Raw genomic sequence first — 22,532 nt, 5'->3', positions numbered from 1 at the left:
GAACACAGAAGCTTAGCACGTTGCAATTTAACAGCCAATTAAACATCACTTAACCCCTTAGCACCAGCCAACTGCCCTTCTTCCTACCATCCCTCCCCTTCCCACTGATACTGTCCTGATTGCTGCAGTCACTCACTAATAGCAAATTTGCTGCCCTGGGAGACACTGTGTTAAGATGGCGCTCTGATTAGGTGGGAATTCATTAAGCAGAAACTGCTTTATGCTGTTAGTAGAACTGTCAAAGCAGTGTGAGAGCTCCTAATTCTGAGCCTCCTCTCATTTTACTGTTGTCTCAATTAAGTTACTTTTCTATGATTTGTGGCTCATTAGTGTCAGTGACTCCTAACTGCCTATTCTCATCCTTGAGTCTTTCCACCCATATGTGAATGATACATGCTCAGAGTCCCTTTAATTATGATTATTTCCTCTTGTCCTCCTGAATGCTGGTGACAGTGCTAATAGCAAGATGAAAGTGAAGCTTTGGATAGAAATTCTATGTCTTGAAACTCCTTGGGACCTCTTCCATACCACCCCTACCCCTTTCCCTCTGGTTAAGGCTTGAGTATTAGCTGAGTGGTTAAGTTCTATCATCTGGGACTGCAGGACATAAGTTTAAAACCTTGAGTGAAATTACTTCACTTCTTTAGGCCTCACTATTCTGAAAGACTGGATAGGAGTGGTATTTATCCCAGACAGTAGCTGTGAATTTTGACGGAGATAATGTATATAAAGGCTTCTGCAGTCACACTCTCCAGAGATGAAGCTCTTACTCCCTGTCTTCCAGATCCTCACTGGAATGCACCCTTTGCAAGACACCTCCTCCAGGCCAGCTGCTCCCTTCTTGAATTCCCATAGCACTTCACTGGTATTTATTTCTAGCACTTAACAGTTATGCGCCTGACATGATCGTTAAAATTTTACCTTCCCCTTTGAGACTCTGAGCACCTCTAGGCTAGGGAAGGGCTGGGTGCACCACGTGTCCTCTATACTTGTGGGTGCCAAACCTAGATGAGGATCAACATCACTTGAGGAGCTTTGAAAAACAGATTCCTTTGGGAGGCCGAGGTGGGCCGATCATGAGGTCAGGAGATCGAGACCATCCTGGCTAACACGGTGAAACCTCGTCTCTACTAAAAATATTTTTAAAAATTAGCTGGGCGTGGTGGCAGGCGCCTGTAGTCCCAGCTACTCAGGAGGCTGAGGCAGGAGGGTGGCGTGAACCCGGGAGGCGGAGCTTGCAGTGAGCCGAGATCACGCCCCTGCACTCCAGCCTGGGCGACAGAGCGAGACTCCGTCTCAAAAAAAAAAAAAAAAAAAGATTCCTGGGTTCCATCATTATGAGACAGGCTGGAGCCTAGGCAACTGGATTTTTCATGAATGCCACAGGTGTTTCTGCTGTGGGTGGGCCTCAGACCCCAGTTTTAGAATCAGTTCTATAAGGCAGTGGTTTCCAACCTTATCAAACCCAGCATCCCTTTTTATGTATTTTGTAACATCCTCTTCCTGAAATGGAAACTCACACATAATAGAACTCACACACAATATTTAAAAAGAAATCAACATAAGACTCTAATTATAATATAAAGGAGAAGCAACATGAAAATAATTTCTAATAAAGTAGCATGTATTTCAATATGGGGACAGTATATTGAAGACCTAATGAAATAGTTACATTTTTGCTTGTAAATTAGTTTGTATTCTAGAAATATTCAGCTGAATAGTTTCAGTTATATATTAGTACTCATATATAACTCTAGAAATAAGGGCAAAAAAGTCTTTTCTTATGTATCACTAAGAATATGACAACTGTAAATATAGACCAATACAGGTGTGTTATAGAGATGTCTCATTAATCATGGATGTCATTTCTCTAAGAGTCATCATTTTTAGAGATGGTGTAAAAAACTCTTGGCAAAGTTCTTTTTTTTTATTTTCCTTTTTTTTTTTTTTGAGATCAAGTTTCACTCTTTTTACCCATGCTGGAGTACAGTGGCATGATTTTGGCCCCCTGCAACCTCCACCTCCCGGGTTCAAGTGATTCTCCTGCCTCAGCCTCCCAAGTAGCTGGGTGCGCACCGCCATGCCTAGCTAATTTTTGATTTTTACTAGAGACAGGGTTTCACCATGTTGGCCAGGCTGGTCTCAAACTTCTGACCTCAGGTTATTTGCCCTCCTTGGCCTCCCAAAGTGCTGGGATTATAGGCGTGAGCCACCGCACCTGGCTGGTAAAGTTCTGAACAAAATACGTTCATCCTTCCCTTGATTTATAGGTTAATCAAATTCCTAGATAATTCAGTATATTTAAAACTAAATAATATATTTTTTATGAAATGCATACTTAAGATCTAGACTTAGATAATTATATAAACTCTTTCCCCTTCTTTTATGAAAATCATGTGGATTGTGGGCCAATCCATCATGAAAAGAAATTTTCTGAAGCACTGTAGGACTGTAGGACTGTGGCATTCCTGCCCCTATCCCCCATATGTCAGCAGAGCCCTGCAGTCATTGTAACAACCAAAAGCCCCCGACCCGGCTCCAGAGTCTGTAGGAGCAGTGCTACCCCACTGAGAACCACTGCGGTGGACATAGAAAGTCCAACAGCCCTAAATGATCATCCGTACAGAGCCCTTGTGGCCCCCAGCTGGTTGCCCAGCCCCCCAACATGGTGCTGTATACATATTTGTTAAATAAGTAAATGAATGAACTACCAGACTTTGAATACTTGAAGTAAAGGGCATGGATCCCCCCTTCTAAAAGTTTATGAGTGTGTGTTGTGTGTGTGTGTGTATGTGTGTGTGTGTGTTTTAAGGAGACTGGGTCAGCTGGGCACGGTGGCTCATGCTTGTAATCACAGCACTTTGGGAGGCCGAAGTGGGAGGATCTCTTGAGCCCAGGAGTTCAAGACCAGCCTGGGCAACATAGTGAGACCTTGTCTCAACAAAAAATCCAAATATTAGTTGGGTGTATTGGCATGTGCCTGTAGTCTCAGCTACTTAGGAGGCTGAAGTGGGAAGACTGCTTGAGGCCGGGAAGTTGAGGCTGCAGTGAGCTGTGATTACACCACTGCCACTGCACTCCAGCCTGGGTGAGAGTGAGTGTCTGTCTCAAAAAAAAAAAAAAAAAAAAAAAAAGACTGTCAATCTGTCACCCAGGCTGGAGTGTCATGGTACAATCACAGCTCACTGTAGCCTCAAAATTCAAAATGGTCAGGTTCAAGCGATCCTCCCAGCACAGCCTCCCAAGTAGCTGGGACTACAGGTGCACCCCACCACACCCGGCTAATTTTTGTTTTTGTTTTTGTTTTCATAGAGATGGAGTTTCTCTCTGTTGCCCCGTCTGATCCCGAACTCCTGGCCTCAAGCAATCCTCACACCTCAGCCTCCCAAAGTGCTAGAATTACAAGGTGTTAGCCACCATGCCAGGCTGAATGTGATTTTTTTTTTTTCTAAACCAGAATTGGCCTCTGTTCTTTGTCCCAAAATAGAAATCCTAAAGTACTTAAAACTGAAAAAGGGCTTTGGTGCAGGTTGGGTTCTCTAGAAGAAGATGCTAAGATGGAATTTGGGGTGTGAGATGCTCGTTAGGGACCAACATGTAGGAAGGGAAGGACGCAGGACTGGGCCGAGGGAGAAGTTGAAAAGACCTCAGCACACCCGGCAGGAAGCCCTGGAGTGAGTGTTTGCAATCACCGTGTGCGGCTTTGGGCCTTCATGGACCTTTGTATCCTTACCTCTCCATTACACGCAGGTTGTCATAGGAAGGGTGTGATCTCAGGTGAGGTGGCTCTCTGCAGCAGGGGCAGACCCTGAAGGAGCTGGCAGCCGGAGGCCATGTGCGGACCACACTCTGCGCAGCTGGGCAGCAAGCCCTTATCTGAAGAGAGGTCATCTCGGTCTGCCATAGGCTTTTGTAGAGACCCTCACGGTGCCTCAGAGCCACCCTGGGAGATGGGTGCAGTTATCATTCCCATTTTTTAGGTGAGGAAACTGAGGCTGAGAGAATTTTCTCTAACTTCCCTGATATAATTACCTAACTAGTTAATGTCTCAGTGAGAACAGGAACATGACTTCTAAATGCCAGGTCCCCTTAGTGATGTCCACATGGACTTGACAGTTCTCATTCATTCATTCAGTCATTTGGTTGGTTGGTGTGAAGTGACATGCTCTGTGCTGAAGTGGGGCAACTGAGCTACTCAAAAGCCTGTCTGATTCATATATATATATTTGTGTGGTTGGTTGAGTAGCTTACAGGTAGATTAGCATGGTGAGGTGGAAACATCTGAATCCTTTTATTCACAGCTTTTATCACTTGATCAGCTTAAGGAATTAATTTTTAAAATCCTTGACATGCCTGAGAGCTGCTTGTTTTGTGATAAGATTTTCCTTATAGGTTGTTCCTAGCATAGACAAGGACATTTGATTTAGGGCCTTAGGCCTTCAATATATCACTTCCCAGGCTCCAGCCAACTGGTGTTTGTGGGTGAACCAGCCAGCTGGCAGCTGCCTCGGGAATCTGATATGTACTCCGGGAAGCCCAGGCCACGGGTGCTGGCCTGGCTCCTCGGCCCTGTGCCCTCTTCCTTTCTTTTTCCTGGGCAGCTTCAGGTTAGGCTGTCGGTAGCCTGTTGAAAAGGGGTTCGAACCATTTCTACATCCCCCACTGGGAAGCACTATCTTTAATCAAAGGCAAAGCATTTTGGCTACTGTGTGTTAGAATAATTTTGACATTTTAGCACATCAAATGGAAATGACTGTTAGACTATAAGGCTGGCCACAGGCAAGTCCAGTGGAATTCTTAGAACTGTCAGCCTTCCTAACTCTGGCAGATGAAATAAGCATAACATAAACATCATTTTTAGTATAATACTTTAATATTTTTGAGAGCAGAATTCTTTTAAAATAACTTAAAAAAATTACGAAATATATGCTCACTGTAAAAATGAAATCTTTTGTCCCCTCCAATGCTGTCACACCCCTGGGGTCCTCGGTGTTAACAGTTGCATGGTTTTCATCCCTCCTTTCTCTGTGCTTATTTGAACATAAATATATTTGACCATGTTTTTTTTCTTCCTTTTCAATAAACATGGCAGTAAATATAGATGTGTTATAAATTGCTTTATCCATAAAACAATCTATTATTGACACTTCCCCCCAGGTTAATACATAGCTTCATAATATTCCGTGGTGTGGATGTATCATGATTTATTCAGTCATTTCCCCTGTGGGTGGACACTTGTTTCCAGTTTTTGTCATTAAAATAATGCTGCTCCTACATGCTCTGCAGAGTTGGGGATAGGGAGGTGAACAAAAGAGAGATGTTCCAGGTTTTCCAGAAGTTTATGTTGTAGTGGTGGGAGGTCATCTATAAATAGGTAAAGCAATAGATGAAATAGGAAATAGCAATTAGAGATAAGGGCTCTGAGAAAAATAAAGACATGCCATAGTAGAGGAAAGGCCTCTTTAAGGAGGTAAACTAAGCTGAGACCACGTGCTTGAGGAGACAGCCCTCTGGACACCCGCGGTGAGAGCATCCCAGGAGAGGGAGGGTAGATTCTGGTCCTAGCGGAGTCTGTCATAGAGCCTTCTGCAAAAGTTGTAGCAAGTCACTCCCCACCCAGCAGCTCTCGCAGAAGCCCTGTTTCTCCACATCCTCCTCAGCTTTCAGTTTCAATCATCTTTACATTTTTGCCAATCTGCTATGCGAAAATGGATATTTCCCAGACAGCTTTTTAATATGCTCATTGACCTTTTGCATCTTCCTTTTCTTTGAATTGTTTATTCATTTAATTTGCTGTTAAAAAAATTGGGTTAACTATCCTCTTCTGACCAGTTTGTAGGAGCTTGTTGTCTATCAGAAACTGTGGCTTCTTAAATGTCCTGACAAATTTCTTCTCATCTTTCTTCAGTCTCTTTCACTCTGTGACTTCTTTCCTTCAGTCCCAGAGGATGCAGGCTTGGCGAATCCTGAGGAATTAGGAATCTCGGGCCTCGGCCTTTGAGCTTTTCGGTGGCACAAAAATACGTCTGAAATTAGAAAAAAAAGTTTTTAGTGGCTTCTTTGAATACTGAAAGAGAAAAGCAAAATCTAAGTTAATGTATATTTAATCAATCAAATACCTATAAGACCTAACTTGATGTCAACTAATCATTTATAAGTCAACTCAATATATAGTTATTTATAACCCAAATTGAAGTTAATTTATATTTAGTGTGGGAGGTGGGTGTCTTAGTTTGCTTTGGTGACTCTAACAGAATACCGTGGACTGGGTGGCCCATAAACAACAGGAATTTATTTCTCACAGTTCCGGAGGCTGCTGTCAAGGCACTCACCACATTTGGTGTCTGGTGACGGTCCAATTCCTGGTTCATAGATGTCCGTCTTCCTGCTGCGTCCTCACATGATGGAAGGAGTGAGGGAGGTCTCTGGGTCTATTTTGTAATGGCAGCAATCCCACTTTAAGGGCTCCACTTTCCAAACAAAACAAAACAAAATAAAACTAACTTTTTAGTCTTGGCTTACTCCATTGTATTAGTCCATTTTGGGCTACTAAGACAAAATATCATCAACTGGGTGACTTATAAACAATAGAAATTGGCCAGGCACATTGGCTCATGCCTGTAATCCCAGCACTTTGGGAGGCCAAGGTGGGCGGATCACAAGGTCAGGAGTTCAAGACCAGTCTGACCAACATGGTGAAATCCCATCTCTACTTAAAATACAAAAATTAGCTGGGCGTGGTGGCACGTGCCTGTAGTTCCAGCTACTCAGGAGGCTGAGGCAGGAGAATTGCTTGAACCTGGGAGGCGGAGGTTGCAGTGAGCCGAGATCGCGCCACGGCACTCCAGCCTGGGTGACAGAGTGAGACTCCATCTGAAAAAACAAAAACAAAATACCAAGCAAACAAATAAAACAATAGACATTTATTTCTCCCAGTTCTAGGCATTCCAAGATTGGGGTGCCAGCCTGGTAAGGTTCTGATGAGGGTGCTCTTCTAGTTGTAGGCTGCAGACTTCTTCTTGTGATCTCGATCTCACATGATGGAAGGAGCTAGCCAGCTCTCTACAGTTTCTTTTATAAGGGTCGTAATCTCTAATTCCCTCCCAAAGACTCCAGCTTCTAATACTATCACTTTGGTGGTTATAATTTCAACATATGAATTTTGTTGGGGATAAACATTCAGGTGATAGCAGCCCTCTAAGAGAGTTTTAAAACCTCTCTTAGCTGGGTGTGGTGGCTCATACCTGTTATCCCAGCACTTTGGGAGGCCAAGGTAGGCAGATCGCTTGAGCCCAGGAGTTCATGACCAGCCTGGGCAACATGGTGGAACTCCATCTCTACAAAAAATCTAAAAAACGGTGGTATGCACCTGTAGTCCCAGCTACTAGGGAGGCTGAGGTGGAAGGATCACTTGAGCCCAGGAGGTTGAGGCTGCACTTCGGCCTGGGCAACAGAGTGAGACCCTATCTCAAAAACAAAGCAACCAACAAACAAAAGAAAACTGATTTGCAATGCATCAGTGGATTGTGAATTTAATGGGCTATGGCTACACTAAAAAATAGAACAGAGAATATAATTTTATATCACATTTAGTAAGATAATGTCAGTCTGTTCAGGATACTATAGCAAAATAGCTTAGACTGGGTAATTTATAAACAACAGAAATTTATTCCTCACAGTTCTGTAAGTTGGAAAGTTCAAGACCATGGCACCAGCAGATTCAGTGTCTGCTGAGGGCCTGCTCTCTGCATCACAGATGGTGCCTTCTTGCACAGTCCTCACATGGCGGAAGGAACAGGCTCCCTCAGGCCTCTTTTATAAGGTCACTAATCCCATTCTAAAGGTCCTACCTCTTAATGCTGTTGGGAATTAGGTGTTAACACATGGGTTTTGAGAGGCAGACACAAACATTCAGACTATAGCAGATAGATATTGTTCCATGAAACTTTTGTTAAGGTTATGTTTTTGTGTGTGTCTAGACCAGCTGCATAATTTGTGGGATATAGGGCAACATGAAAATGCAAGACTCCTTGTTAAAAAATTTTTAAGAATTTCAAGATGGCAGTAGCAGAGCATTTAACCAAGAATGGGACCCTTCTCAGCACAAGGCCCTGGGCAGCTGCACAGGCCGCTCGCCCTTGGAGCCAGCCCTGGTGTGTGTATATATGTGTATGACCTGGGTTGAGATGGAAGATTATTTTCTAAAGCCACTGTAGTGATGTGTGCCAAGATCCACAGAAAGGATGGTTGTGGAAACTAGTGTGGGGTACTGGGAGCTTTCAGCCACTCCTGCTTGGTCTGCTCATCTGTACCTTGCCAGCCGGCTCTGCTCCCTCCATTCCTGCCTGCCAGTACCCACTTGCTGCCATATTGGCTCCTGGTTGGTTATGCCCAGCTCCAATGCCACAGCTTCCTCATCTCCAGCTCCCCCTTTCCCTGGCTTGCTTAGTGAGTCTGGAGACCCTTGGGCAATGGCTGAGACACTGCCTACAATTAAATGCTAAGGTTTCTTTTACCTTTGGCCCAGGTGTCTCTCCTCTGGGTTTAGTCTGCTGTTTATTACTACTTAGAAATTCCACCTGGATGTCCCTGAAGGGCTTCAGACTCATTTTCCACCTCACCTTTCCATCTCCCTCCAAAGCTGCTCTTACTCCTATATTCATCACTTTGCTTGGTGCCATGAATGTTTACTCGGTTGTCCACGCTGAAAACTGTGGGGATTATTCTTCATTCTTTTTTCTTTCTTCTTCCCCACCTCCTCAGATCCCATGAGTTGCCAAGTCTTGTCGGTTTGGCCTCCTCCATAATTGCTTTAGAGTCTGCTCTCTCTCCTCCATGTCTGGCACAGAGTCTGACTCCTGAGCGGGATGTGCAAGGCCTTAACTCTGATCTTTACCTGCATTCTCATCCTCACCTCCCACCCCTGTCCCCCAACCCCTGCTCCAGCCACACATCTGTTCCCCCAGGTTCTCGGGCTTCTTAACTGGGAGCAATAGCATCCCCCCGCCAATCCTTGAGGACATTTGGAAATGTGGGAGGGGCATTACTTTAGTTGTTGTCATGATTGGGAGTTGCTGCCAGCAATGAGTGGGTGGGGTCTGAGACAGCAAATGGCCTGCAGTGTGTGGGACAATCTACCAGACATGAAAGTGTCCCACCCAGAATTGCAGGTAGCCACCCTGCTGAAAAACAGAACGTGCTGTTTCATGCCTCTGCCCTTTGCACCTCCCTTTGTCTGAGATGTCTCTCCTCCATCTTCTCTGCCTGGGAAACTCCTACATGTTCTTTGAGTTCCAGCTTAAAAATGCCACCACTCTCTGAAGCCTCCTGTACTCATTTTGCACACTGAGGTTAATTGGTCCCAGAGTACTTGTACCTCCCATGGGCCACTTTGAGTATGTCTTTTCCTGGCTTTGTCCTCCCAGCACCTAGCATGGTTTGGCAGGTAGTAGGTGGGCAATAAACTAGAGGGTGGCATGACTTAAGGAAATGCCACCAAAAGCCCCTCAGCTCTGCAGTTCTTGGATTAGGCTTTACTTGTTATACTTCAATTCTGTCTTCTCCTTCTTCCCCTGCCCCCTCTTTTCCCTTCTCAATTGCAGTCTTTCTAACTCCAGCATGTGCTTCTTCATTACTACAGATTGGCTATCTTCCATAGTTACAGTCATCTGCGGTTCCTCGAGGCATCTAAGAATTGAAATAGATCTTGGCCATCTTTGCTCTCGAGGTGTGATTGCAGTAGTTACAGCTCCTGTTTCCAAGGCAACAGCCTTCTTGTTATGAGTAGAGAGCTTCTCTTAGTGGATCTCCATTAGGAGAGAGGAGCCTTACTGCTCCCATCTCCATATTCAAACTTTCCCTGCTTTATTGCTTATTTATAACAGGCCAGTTTACACTGAAACAGGGCAGGGTTAAAATATTACTCTGCTCTGGTGGTTTAAAAACTGTTTTGAAGCATACTATACATGTGGAAGACAGCACATTTAATAAGTATATATCTTCATGAATACCCTCTATGAGTAGCACCCAGATTAAAAAAAACACACATTACCAGCACCCCAAAGCTTAACAGCTTTTCATGGAAATGTTGGATTTTTTTTGAATATGCATTTCTTATTTTATCTGAGTCATATTTTTCCCCAAAACAGCTGTAATCTAAGGTTCCATAAGATACATCCTGCTTTAAGAACGCTGAGCAATCGACACACAGATTAGATAGGTAACTTTAGATCATTACTATTTAAAAAAACATTTAAAAACATGATTTCCCCAGTGTTAGGGAGGCATCCTGGGGATGAGGGCCTCCAGTCTGGTGGATTCCCAGTTCTGTGGAGTGAAGGCAGGGCATATGAGGAAAGTCTCCGTCCAGGCTGATTCCTCAAGCCCGTGAAAAGCAGATGCATGCAGACATATGCACCCCCTCCTTATCCCATTCACCCCATTCTTCCATTTTAAAAAAGTCACTTGAGTATCAGCTGGTGTAAGTGGAATCAGCTTTTGAAATCAGATCATTCCAGAGTGAATCCCATCTCTGTCATCCATGTCATGCGACTACAATTCCTTTCCTCTCTGGGTTTTAATTTCCTCACCTATAAAATGGGAACGGTATACTTCTCTTGCAGACTTAAAGTGAGGAAGAAAGGAGATAACAAATGTGAAAAATGCCAGCGTTGTGCTTGGTTCACAGAAAGTCACAAAAAATGGCAGTTTCTCTCTTTTCTTACCCAAAGTTGGAAATTGTCATTGCCTTCGTCACATTGTTCCTGAATAACTTGTCATTTCTTTGCCTCCTATGTCCCCTGCCCCAGTGCATCTCAGATGCTTCTTTCTCCAGATTTATCTTCCTGAATCACTCTTTGTACCTTTGCTATTAAAAAGACTGAGAAGATTTTCACGGCACGTGTGCTGAAGCTAGGCATAGAAGGGCTTCATAGAGCAGCTCCACGGCTTCTGGGGTATCCCACACCTTATTCTTCCTGTTGTGATGCCCTTGGGTCGTGGTGAAGGAGGTTGGCCACCCTGTGCCCTTCTTTTCCTATCGTAAAACCTGTGCTGGGTTCCTCACCCTTGTCACAATCTAAGACATTTGGCTCCTTCCTGGAGATACCATCTGGATCCAAGGATTTAAGGAGCTCCATCCTGACCCTTGGACTCTGTGTCAAGTCAGGTCTGGCCTTGCCTTTGTGTTCCTTTTTGGGAGACTGGGCTTCGGCTTTGTTCCCAAGTTGTGATTTCTACCTTGCCCCCGATTCTGGTGACTTTCTCAGTTCCTGCCTTGGTGTCTTACCCCGACCCCAGCTCCTCTGGAATGGCTTCTTCCTTTGGACACTCAGCACCGAGAGTCAGTCTTCCCTCCACTCCTGGTGCTTTATCTTGGACACCCCTACTGTAGCCCTGAACCAGCTGCTTACTTAGATAGCCACCATTATCTGGGGCCATTGTTTTCAGATACCCTGTCTCATGGAGCAAGTGCCTCTTAGTAACACAGCATGTCATTTCAGCATGAATTGATTGTGTGCACTTATTTGGAACTTAGCTATCTAACCTTTTATCTATCTAGAACATGGTGGAGAATCAAGAAACATTAAAAAGTGGAGCCAAAACATAGATGTGACAAAGTCTAAGGATCATATTTTTTACTCTTAGGAGAAGGCCTTAGGCCCTCAGAGGCAGGTATTCTTACTTTAGACACATGGCTAATTGGCTTTTAAGTGCACAATAAATTAGCAACAGCCAATTATTCACAATAGGGAGAAATGACAACCTATTAGAAAGGTGGGGGAGGATGGGAAAAATGATAAATGCATAAAGGAGGTGAAAAATTGCATTAAAGATTCGGGAGTGATGTTAGCATTTTAAAAGACGCTGAGAGCATCCTTGAAATACAGAATGTTCACGATGGCGACCCTTAGTCATCTGCAAAATGTCCTTATAATTTTCTCAAGATGATAAGGAAGAATGCTACTATACATTCTAAGATGTCTACCTAAAATAGCTAAAATAAAAAGATTTCCATGTTTATTCAGGCTAAACCTTTATTCATTCATTCATCTAATATTTAATGAATGCCTTGATATGGCATTGTTCTAGGTGCTGAGAATATGTTACAGAGCAAAACAGACAAAATCCCTGTCCTCTTGGATATTAATCTAGAAGACTGGGCTTTTCAGAGAAAGTAATTCTTCATGACCTGAGAGGGTCAAGCTTTTTGCCTTTATTATTTTTAATAGACTGTATAGGACATTTTTCTATATTGTGAATAGAAGATTAAGTGGAAGAGATTATTTCTCAGATGTCAAAACTGACGTCTATGAATGTCATAAAACACATTGAAAGTCTCTGAGGTGCTTGACTTACTTAGAGTATTTCATTTTTCATCACAACAGGAAGTAGGAAGTACGGTTTGTTTTTTGCTGTTGGGGAAATGGCAGAATAGAAAGGTGCAATGACTTGCCTGAGGTTATACAGAGTTTAGTGACACTCTTGCACTAGTAGATGATTTCTCATTTCCAAGGTCAAGTCCCTTGATTAGGGACTGTCATTCAGTTCATGTAAAGAAAAAGGGAGGAAAATGCCGAAAATTTAAATATAAAAGGGAAAAAGGGAGTGATTTAATGTTTGTGTAATTAGTCCTAAAATGAATTCCTCATCTGTGGTTTTCTGGGTCAGACAGCAGACTTAAGATCTGTTTGTATATTAGTGGCTTAACTGGCTCTCTTAAGGATGTAATTTCAACTGTAATTTTCCATCTTTTCCCCTTTCCTCTGGCATCCTTATAGAAAGTTCTTAGCTGTTATTTGAGGCTTTCTAAAAATTATCAAAATGAAGTAGCTACTGAGCTTTTATTTTGGTCCTTAATCAGAAAGGACTGAAAATGATGGTTCTTGGTGGAGAATTCTTTAGATAGTCTTCACCTCCAGTTGAACCCCTGAAAGACTATGAGTTCCAGCCTGGCCAGGTGGCTACCACTCCTCCAATAGGTTCTACTTGCATGACCAATCATTTTCCCATGAAAGCACAATGCTTCCATGTACAGCTTTCCTTTTACCTGGTATTCAGTTTGGGACGTTCTGCTTGGAGAGTGAGCATTTGATTTACTATTTTGACTGAAGGTCATTTTTATATAGGGCTATGTCATATGCTTTACATTTTAGCCCTTGGAGGATGTGACAAAATGCTTTTACTACTCGATTTCAGTTTGTGAAAACATAGGTTTTTCAGATTAGAACTCTTATGTTATAGTGCTAATAAAGCCAAAGGGTTGAAATATTATTAAAAACATTCCTTTTTGTCTTTCTTTTTAATATCATGGAATTATGTGCTTTTTCAAGTGTTAAAGGAAAGTGATACCCATTGGTTTGCAGTATTTTCATGGTAACATTTAATATGCTTTGTTCATAAATGGTCTCAATTATAATACTCTCTGCATACGAGAAACCCTACACTTAGGAGATAGAGAATCATGAAACAAAATGCTCTGTCATTTTTATTAGACAAGGCAGAGACAGTAAAGAAAATAAAGAAGTCCTCCCAAAGACTTCATTTTTAAAAAGCTGTTACTGGCTGGGCGTGGTGGCCCATGCCTGTAATCCCAGCACTTTGGGAGGCTGAGACAGGCAGATCACTTGAGGTCAGGAATTCAAGACTAGCCTGGCCAACATGGTGAAACCCTGTCTCTACTAAAAATACACAAAATTAGCTGGTATTGTGGGTGTACACCTATAGTCCCAGCTATTCGGGAGGCCGAGGCAGGAGAATCACTTGAACGCAGGAGGCAGAGGTTGCAGTGAGCTGAGATCATGCCACTGCACTTCAGCCTGGGCAACAGAGTGAGACTCTGTCTCCCCACCCCCTCCCCACCAAAAAAAACCAAAAAAAAAACCAAAAAAAAAACCTGTTACTTAAGGAAGTACCTTAGCATTTCTCTGTCTAAAGTAAGAAAAAGCTACTTGGCATGTGGAATGGGCTCATGATGTCTTTGCACTTATTTGAACTTTTGGCTAGAGTGGGATTAGGAGTTGATGTTGGACAGAATATTTCTATGAGGACTGAATTCTGTGGGAGGTTCACTGGGTTTTCTCAGTGTGCCCAAGATGCTGCTGACTCTTTTACTGTCCTTGTCACTGAGCCAACTATCGTTTTCATTTTGTAAGTGGCAATGACCATTAAACAATTGAGAATGTTTATTGTCTTTTCAAAGAAAACCATATAATTTTTAAAGAGCCTATGAAAGCTGACATGGTAACTTTGACCTAAGTATTTTGTCCATTTTGTTTGGGATATGGAGTCAAGCCTTTTGATTTCTTGAACTTGGGAAATGCTATTTTCTAATCACCCTCGGGGGTCTGGAAAAGGTTAAGGAAAGGTTCCCATATTATAAATGATGTGAAGGATTCTAGTCGTCTCTGACTAGAGACAGAGATGAGGAAGACAAGACAAGCCCTTTACTGAATGGGTGCTAGAACCGAAGACTTTCTCCTTCTGTGAGGATGCCCTGAGGGAAAGGAAGGAAAGCCAGTCCTTGTTATGAATTATTTATTGTAGCTCTGACTTCAAGGATTGTGAAAAATGATACTAAAAACTCAAAAAGGTTGATGCTATCATCAAACCCTGACAGTGCACTCTGAAAACATGCTGGGAAATTCCCTTCAAGAAATCCAGGGTGCTTTCTGCTTAAGGAATGGCTATCAAAACAAAAGATAGCGGTTGAATTCAAAGTGCTTCAAGAGAGGTTATTAGTCAGGATACTTATTTGGTCAAAATAAGAACACAGAAGTTTATTTTACTCTCATCTATAATGGTCTGAGCATAAACAAACCAAGACTGAGAAGATAACTCCATGATGTTAGGGAGAAAGTTTTCTTTTATTACTATGCCATCTCTACCACATAGCTTCTTTCTTTCAGCTAAGATAGTTGCTCCACTTTCTATCACCATGGGAAAAGGAAGTAGGAAAGAGGAGGGCGGCCTTCTTTCTTTTCTTTTTCCTTTTTTTTTTTCTTTTTAAACTAAGAAACATGATCTCACTATGTTGCCCAGGCTGGTCTCAAGCTCCTGGGCTCAAGTGATCCTCCTGCCTCAACCTCAGGCGTAGCTGGGACTACAGATGCACACCACTGCACTGGGCTTCCAGCCTCCTTTCCTTCTAAGAGCATGACCTGGAAGTTGAAAACATCTTATTCCATTAGCCAGAATCAATCACATAATTACTTTTCTACAAGGGAGGCTGGGAAATGTAATCTTTAGGGAAGCAGCCATGTGCCCAGCTAAGGCTTCTGTTACTTTAGAGGAAAGAGAAGACGGATACTGGGGAGACAGCTAGGAGCCTCTGCTACACTGGAATAGTGACATTTGCCTTTCAGTGTTCCTGTACTGCTGTGGCTTTTAGGCAAATTCAAACTTGACATAACACCTTTTTTTTTTTTTCTTTTTCTTCTTAATACGGTCTTTGTCTTTCCTCTGTCAAACCCTGAGCCAACGATGTTCCCCAGGCCACCTGGGGAGGTATAAGAAAAGAAACATACAGGGCTGATGAGACATGGGAAAAAGAACTATGGGAGGTGGAGACGGCTGCTTCACATGGCGAAGAGGATGAGAAAGGCCACCATCAGGCAAAAGAGCCCCATGGCTTCCTAGGGGGTAAAGCCTAGAATGGCATAGGAGAAGAGCTGCTGCTTCAGAGAAGGGTGCCAGGCATAACCAATGATGAGGCTCCCAAACACAGTCCCAATCCCACCCCCAGAGCCTGCCACCCCAACTGTGGCAGCCCCAGCCCCAATGAACTTGGCTGTTGTGTCAATGTCCCTTGAAATGGCACTGGTTTGGAAGCTGCGGCCAGGGACGAGTGAGGTAAGGGGACGTGAGACTGCCAAGCTGCTAGGTTCTCACCTGTCAGTGTCTCTGGTCGTTTCAGCACCACTGCAGGTAGCGGATGGCTTAGCAGCTGTGAGGCGCTCTTGACCAAGGAGGGAGTGGAGACGAACTTGGAGCAGGTGTACATTTTCAGGGGGTAGGGAGCTGTGGCAGGAGAGCTGCGCCCAGTGCAGGGAAGACACAACACCTTTTAAAGAGGCATTATTATTCACAGACAGCATCAGACCATATCATGCAATATTTATATCTTGCTTAATGTATTGTTTAGATATCCATGTTAGGAAAATAAATTTTGAATGTTTTGTTAATCTAAAGTTTTTTTTTTTTTTTTTTTTGAAAAAGAGTCTCACTGTGTTTTCCAGGCTGGAGTGCAGTGGCGTGATCTCAGCTCACTGCAACCTCCACCTCCTGGGTTAAAGTGATTCTCCTGTCTTAGCCTCCCAAGTAACTGGAATTACAGGTGTGCTCTACCATGCCCAGCTAATTTTTTGTAATTTTATTAGAGACGGGGTTTCACCATCTCTTGCCCAGATTGGTCTTGAACTCCTGGCCTCAAGTGATCCACCCGCCTCGGTCTCCCAAATTGCTGGGATTACGGGCGTGAGCCACCATGCCTGGCCTGTCAATCTTAACTTAAAAGCAACTGTAGTTTCTTCAAACATTCTTCTGTGGAAAGAATGCAGTCATTTTGGTAGGTTGAAATGTTTACGTGGAATTTCCGTCAGCACAAATCCTTATGCCTTAAAATGAGAAAAGGCTTCGGAAAGGGCACCCACTAGGGGGTAGGTCAAAATTGTTCATTCTGGATGGGAATTTGATTCTGGAGTTGTCAGTGGTCAACAAATAGAGTTTACTTCATGATGTTGACTCTAGGAATGGAGCCAAAACACTACAACCTCATTTATAACTTCCCTACCTCTGTGGGGGAATCATATTAATAAGTAATTTTAGGGTCTGGGTTCTAAGATAATTTTATTAAAATAAAAAAATGTCTCTTGTTTCTCTACAAGAAGATACTGCCAGAAAGCTGTGCCATTTATTCTTTCTGGCTACTTCCTGTCTGGATTTTGTTTATTGCTCTCTGCCCAGAGTGCTCTATCAGAGGGAACTACCGTATGGCTAGGAAGATTTGTTTGTATAACAGTGTGCGAATATTTTGTCCTGGCTGGTAGGAAGTAAGCTGTTTCTGATAGATGCTTGTTGTAAAGCCTAGCACATATCATATATTATAGATTTTTAGTTGTGATTTCTAGTTGCATGTGAATTTGCATTTTGCCCTCGTTTTTTCTCTTATCCCATCACACAGAAGAGATGATTTCGAGGTGTGAGTTTTTTTCAGATCCTGTCTTCTTCATAAGGACGAACTAGACTTGCAGCCTGTCCCTTCTGGCCGTCACTGGAGTTAGCAGGCCCTGTCTCTTGTTTGATTTGAGGCAAACGTTCTTGTTGTCTTAGCAGTATAACGTCTCAAGCGTGGTTCTGATTTTTTGTTTAGCAATGAAAAGTCTCAGATTCTCTAGGGTCCCTTGTTATCACTCCTCCTTAAACACTTTTCAGAAGGCTCGGCAGTAATAATAGCTACTATGGAAGAAGACAGGGTGTGTACAGTCATCAAAGCTTTATCTTTGGCATACAGAGTTATGTTTTTAGAAAAGAAAACAATTAGAAAAGAAACATTTTTTTTTTAAAGAAAAGATTGTCTATATTTTTTCCTTCTTTTTTTTGTTGGCAAAAAAGCATTTGATGAGCTTCCCTTTAAAAAACTGTTTGGTTCGGGTCTCTGTTTCTAGGAAAAGTAGTCTTACCGTTTTTCAGGTGAGGCCACCGATGAGTGATTTTGCTTAAGGTCATATAACATAGTATGGCCTATGTTCTTCATTGGACCACATTCTTTTCCTTCTTTCTTTTTTTTTTTTTTCACCCTCAAATTACATGCACACTCATGGGAATCCCACACAAACGTGAAACTCCTGGACCACATTCTTTTCAGTGAGTTATAGCAAGTGACTCTATTTATAGATGACCAAAAGGTGGTTGTATGCCCCAGGAGATACATTAGCATTTTAGATAAAGTAAGAGCCTAGAGAAGGCAGACTCCCTCTATGGCAAGTCCTTCCTGCTGGGGCCTGGTCTTATTCATCATGGTGTCTCTAGTGCCAAGCTCAGCGCACCTGGCACATTGGAGTCTGTGGCATATGCTTGTTGGCTGTTGAATTAGTGACTATGACACTGTTGTGTTGGAGGATGACAGTTTAACAAAAAAGAGAAAAGATTTGAAAGTGAAATTTTCTCAGGCAGCCTAAGGAGGGTTGGATCAGCTTAGATGCAGAAGGGAAAGAGATTATCTGCAGGAGTCTGGGAAATCATGGTGGGTTAGACAGGAGGAACCAAGATCCAGGGAATTTAACAAGGACCTGTCTCAAAACTGGATTTTTAACTCCCATATCTTCCAAGTACCTTCGTTTTTGTTTCTTAGGTTTATGAAGTTATTTTTAAAGTTGAATCTTTTGCTGTGTTGTGTTCTTAGTGTGTAGCTCCGGGAGGGGGACACAGTTGTGTATATGTGAGCAGGAGCTGCTCAGGGGAGGCCTCTGGTAGGAGCTGCAATGCTGGACTCAATGGCCCAAACTTGCATCCCTGGACCGAGAGTCCTGGGACCATCCTGCGTTTCATGTTTACTCACCCAGTTCATTAATCTTCCTGGAAATAAAAACTTACGTTATTGCCTTCGTAGAAGGACTGTGCTTAAGACTGCTTTATCTAGTCTTTAAGAGCCTAGAAGGAAACTTTTGGCAATATCTTTCTGTCCAGGCTGCAACGTTTGGTAGTTGGTTGAGACCTGAATAATGGAAACCCTGGCTTCTTAGTTTTAGTGTGTTGGAAGTGCTTCAGAACTCCCAAAGCACTTCATGAATATCTACTCAGAGCAAGCATTACATTTCTATCCTACAGAAAGAGATACTGAAACAAAACAAGAAGATAGATTTTGAAACACCATTTAGAAGAAAATGAAGCAATCACTAATCATCAGGGAAATGCCAGTCAAAACCGTTACAAATGAGATACCACTTCATACTCATCAGGGTGACTATCCAAAAAGCAGAAACAGCAAGTGTTGGTGAGGATGTGCAGAAACTGAAGACCTTGTGCTTTGCTGTTGGGAATGTAAAATGGTGCAGCTGCCATGAAAACCTGTATGGTGGTTTCTCAAAAAGTTATATATAGAATTACCATTTGATCTAGCAATCCTGCTTCTGGATATATATCCAAAAGAATTGAAAGCAGAGAGGTGAACAGATATTAGTACATTCATGTTCATAGCAGCATTATCCAAAATAACCAAAAGATGGAAACAACTCAAATGTCTGATGACAGAGGAATTGATAAACAAAATGTGACAGAGGAATTGATAAACAAAACAAAATATATAAATATAAATATTATTCAGCCTTAAAAAGGAAGGAAATTCTGGCCAAGTACAGAATTCCCAAAGTAATCTTAGCACTTTGGGAGGCCAAGGTGGGTGGATCACTTGAGGTCAGGAGTTTGAGACCAGCCTGGCCAACATGGTGAAACCCGTCTCTACTAAAAATACAAAAAAAAAAAAAAAATTAGCCAAGTGTGGTGGCACATGCCTGTAATCACAGCTACTTGGGAGGCTGAGGCAGGAGAATTGCTTGAACCTGGGGCAGTGGTTGCAGGGAGCCAAGATTGCACCACTGTACTCTAGCCTGGGTGACAGGGCAAGACTCCATCTCAAAAATAAATAAATGAATAAATAATAAATAAAAATAAAAATGAAGGAAATTCTGACACATGCTACAACATAGCTGAACTTGAAGATATTATGCTAAGTGAAATAAGCCAGATGCAAGAACAACTATTGTATGATTTTCATTTATATAAGGTACGTAGAGTAGTAAAATTCAGAGAGACAGAAAGTAGAATAGTGGTTACCAGGGATAAGGGGAGCAGGCAATGGCAATTTAATGTTTAATTGGCACTGAGTTTCAGTATGGGATGGGGAAAAGTTTCTGGAGATGAATGATGGTAATGGTTGTACAATAATGTGAATGTACTTAATCCCAGTGAACTATATGCTTAAAGATGGTTAAAATGGTAAATTAAAAAAATTTAATTTTTGTGGGTACACAGTAGGTGTATATTTTTGTGGGGTACATGAAATGTTTTGATGCATGCATGCAATGTGAAATAAGTACATCATGGAGAATGGGGTATCCATCCCCTCAAGCATTTATCCTTTGTGTTACGAACAATCCAATTATACTCTTTTAGTTATAAATGGTAAATTTTATGTATCCTTTACACAATAAAAAATATGTGCAAAAATATTGAATTGTTTTAAGATATTAAGTAAAAGAAAAAGGAATTGAAGAAAGTCATGATTGTTTTTTTCCCAAAGTTTTATAATAATCACTAAAAAGCTGACTGTTACTGTCTGTTGATTCTTTTAATCAAGTAAAAAAAAACACTTCTGTTTTTCTGTGTGCTTTTAATTTGTTTTTTAAAAAAAACCTCTTAAAAGCTATTGTCATACCAAACAGAACTGGTAAATATTTAGCTTTCCCAGGTGGGTGTACATGGTACTCACATTTGTCCAGCTGACCTCCTTTGCAAAATGATCTGAAAGAGATCTTATCACCTTGACTATAAAGAAATCCCACACAGTGATAGCTGCCACCTCCAAGAGAGTCCTGGAATCTGCTTAAGCTCAGGCAACTGAAATGTTAAACACTAAACCTGTGCAAGGAGAGCTCTTGCTTCTTGGGGACTGGATTGGTGTTTTCACCTATTCTTCCATTGTTTTTGAAGATGAGCTGCTTTTAGAGGTTTGGAGACATCAACTGACGTCTCTCTTTTCTGTACCTCCTGAGGCACCCAAAGCATGAATACAGTTTTTTTCCTTCCTCTCTCTTTATATACTTGGTCTTTGATCTGTGATCTATGAGAAGGCTGAAGCCCCCTTACAGGACAGTTTATGATTTACTGGGAGTACATGGAAGTCCTGGACTAGGGTGATGCGGCTGCCTCAAATTGCATAGGAGTGATTAGCTTAGGATACGAGCTTCTCGACTTGTTTATACACAGGGCCTTACATCCTCCTCTTTTTTTGTGCCGTTTTCTGAAACACCAAGGCCTTTGTTTTAAATCTATTCTAAGGGGGATTAATGTATTTGTATATACATGAAACCTTCTTGGGAAAGAATCTTAGAAGTGTATTTTTTTAAAAACTCGAGCCTGAAAAGTAGATGTTTAACTTCAGGTTCATGACATATATATATATTTTTCCTGTACATCTGTCTCAATTTGATTTATTTCCTGGTATAATGACAAATGCACTTTGGTTTTGTTACTTTGATGTGGATAACTTGTGTTCAAGTTGTCTTTTGTCTCTGCTGTGCTTACGTTTACTTTTTATAAAGCTGTTGGTATATGGAGAACATCTAAATGTTGGAGCATTAAAGTTGAAAGGTCTTTCAAAGACACATAGTCAGAAACACATCATAGAACAGCAGGAATCTTTTGTACTCATGCTCCTGACAGTTAGGGATCTAGTCTTAACTGTTGTCAAGTTTAGACACCTAGTGATTTAGAAACGAGCCTGGTCCACTGTTGGACAGTCACTAGAAACTAGTTCATTATCTGAAATCTTTCCCTTTTTAATTCCTTAGGTCTTAGTGTTCTGCCATCTAGAGCATTAAATGAAAATGGTATAATCCAATGATACTTTATCTAAGCTTTGAACACAGACTCAAATTACAGATCATTCACACATTTTCTCACAAACCACATATACAAAAGACAGCCCCCGTTAAGAAAGTATAAATTCAGAGTATCTTAAGAATCCCCTCCAAACAATTTTCTAAAGTTAGGCCAGATAGATTAAGATTCCTTATTCTTAAACTGCACCCAGGCATTACGCTTTTCAAAGGCCCCTGCGATGTACAGCACAGATGCATGATTAAACATTTCTTTATTTGGTGAACGTCTTACATGAAGCGCAGGGTCCTTCCTGCTCTGGCTTTCATTATCTGACTCCAGGAGCGTCGTTGCCTTTGTCAGGGCTCCAGCCCTACTGGCTCTGGCTGGCTTTTCCTGGCCGTTGTGTAGCTGCCTTCGATGGGGCAGCCTGGCTGGGGAAACCCAGGAGGTCGCCTCTTACCACACGGTCGGGGGTGGCAACAGCAAAGCATGTAACAGCCTGGAAAAAAGGAAGTTCACCGGCAGGGTTGTAGTTCTTCTTTGTGTTTTGGGCCCGTAACTTACAATTTAGATTCTCAATTCCAAAACTATGACATTTAATGCAAGGCATGTTACGTTTATTCCTTCTTGCTAGAAAAGAAGGGATACCTAGCTTATATCCAAATAGGAGCTTGCATGGTTGTTAATTTGGTTTTTCTTTCAGAGTTGGGGTATGCCCACAGCAAGTGATTTACCTCTTGCTGAATAAGGCCCCAGGCTGCTCTATTGTGCCTGCCTGTTTTGTCACTTAGCTTGTGTTTCTCACACCAGCGTTCTGTGTATGCTGAGGTGACTACTTAGGGAGCTGAGCTTCCAAATGGATGGAGCCCAGCTCCAGGAAGGGCCACCCCACAGACAGGACTATGCGAGGAACAGGAAGCATTCCCATCCTACCT

The 22,532-nt window shown here is 42.2% G+C and overlaps 1 protein-coding gene and 1 pseudogene across 1 annotated transcript in view; one reads left to right on the top strand and one right to left on the bottom strand.

The window, feature by feature from the left end:
- Nucleotides 1-22,532, top strand: part of ANKRD44 (ankyrin repeat domain 44) — a 319,327-nt gene that overhangs the window by 33,031 nt on the left and 263,764 nt on the right. The gene's annotated exons all lie outside the window — the stretch shown is intronic.
- On the bottom strand, nucleotides 15,576-16,354 carry LOC112636348 (annotated as a pseudogene).

This window comes from Theropithecus gelada, chromosome 12, assembly GCF_003255815.1.
Source record: "Theropithecus gelada isolate Dixy chromosome 12, Tgel_1.0, whole genome shotgun sequence".
NCBI classification, from domain to species: Eukaryota; Metazoa; Chordata; class Mammalia; order Primates; family Cercopithecidae; genus Theropithecus; species Theropithecus gelada.
This window is presented reverse-complemented; position numbering and strand designations above follow the sequence as displayed.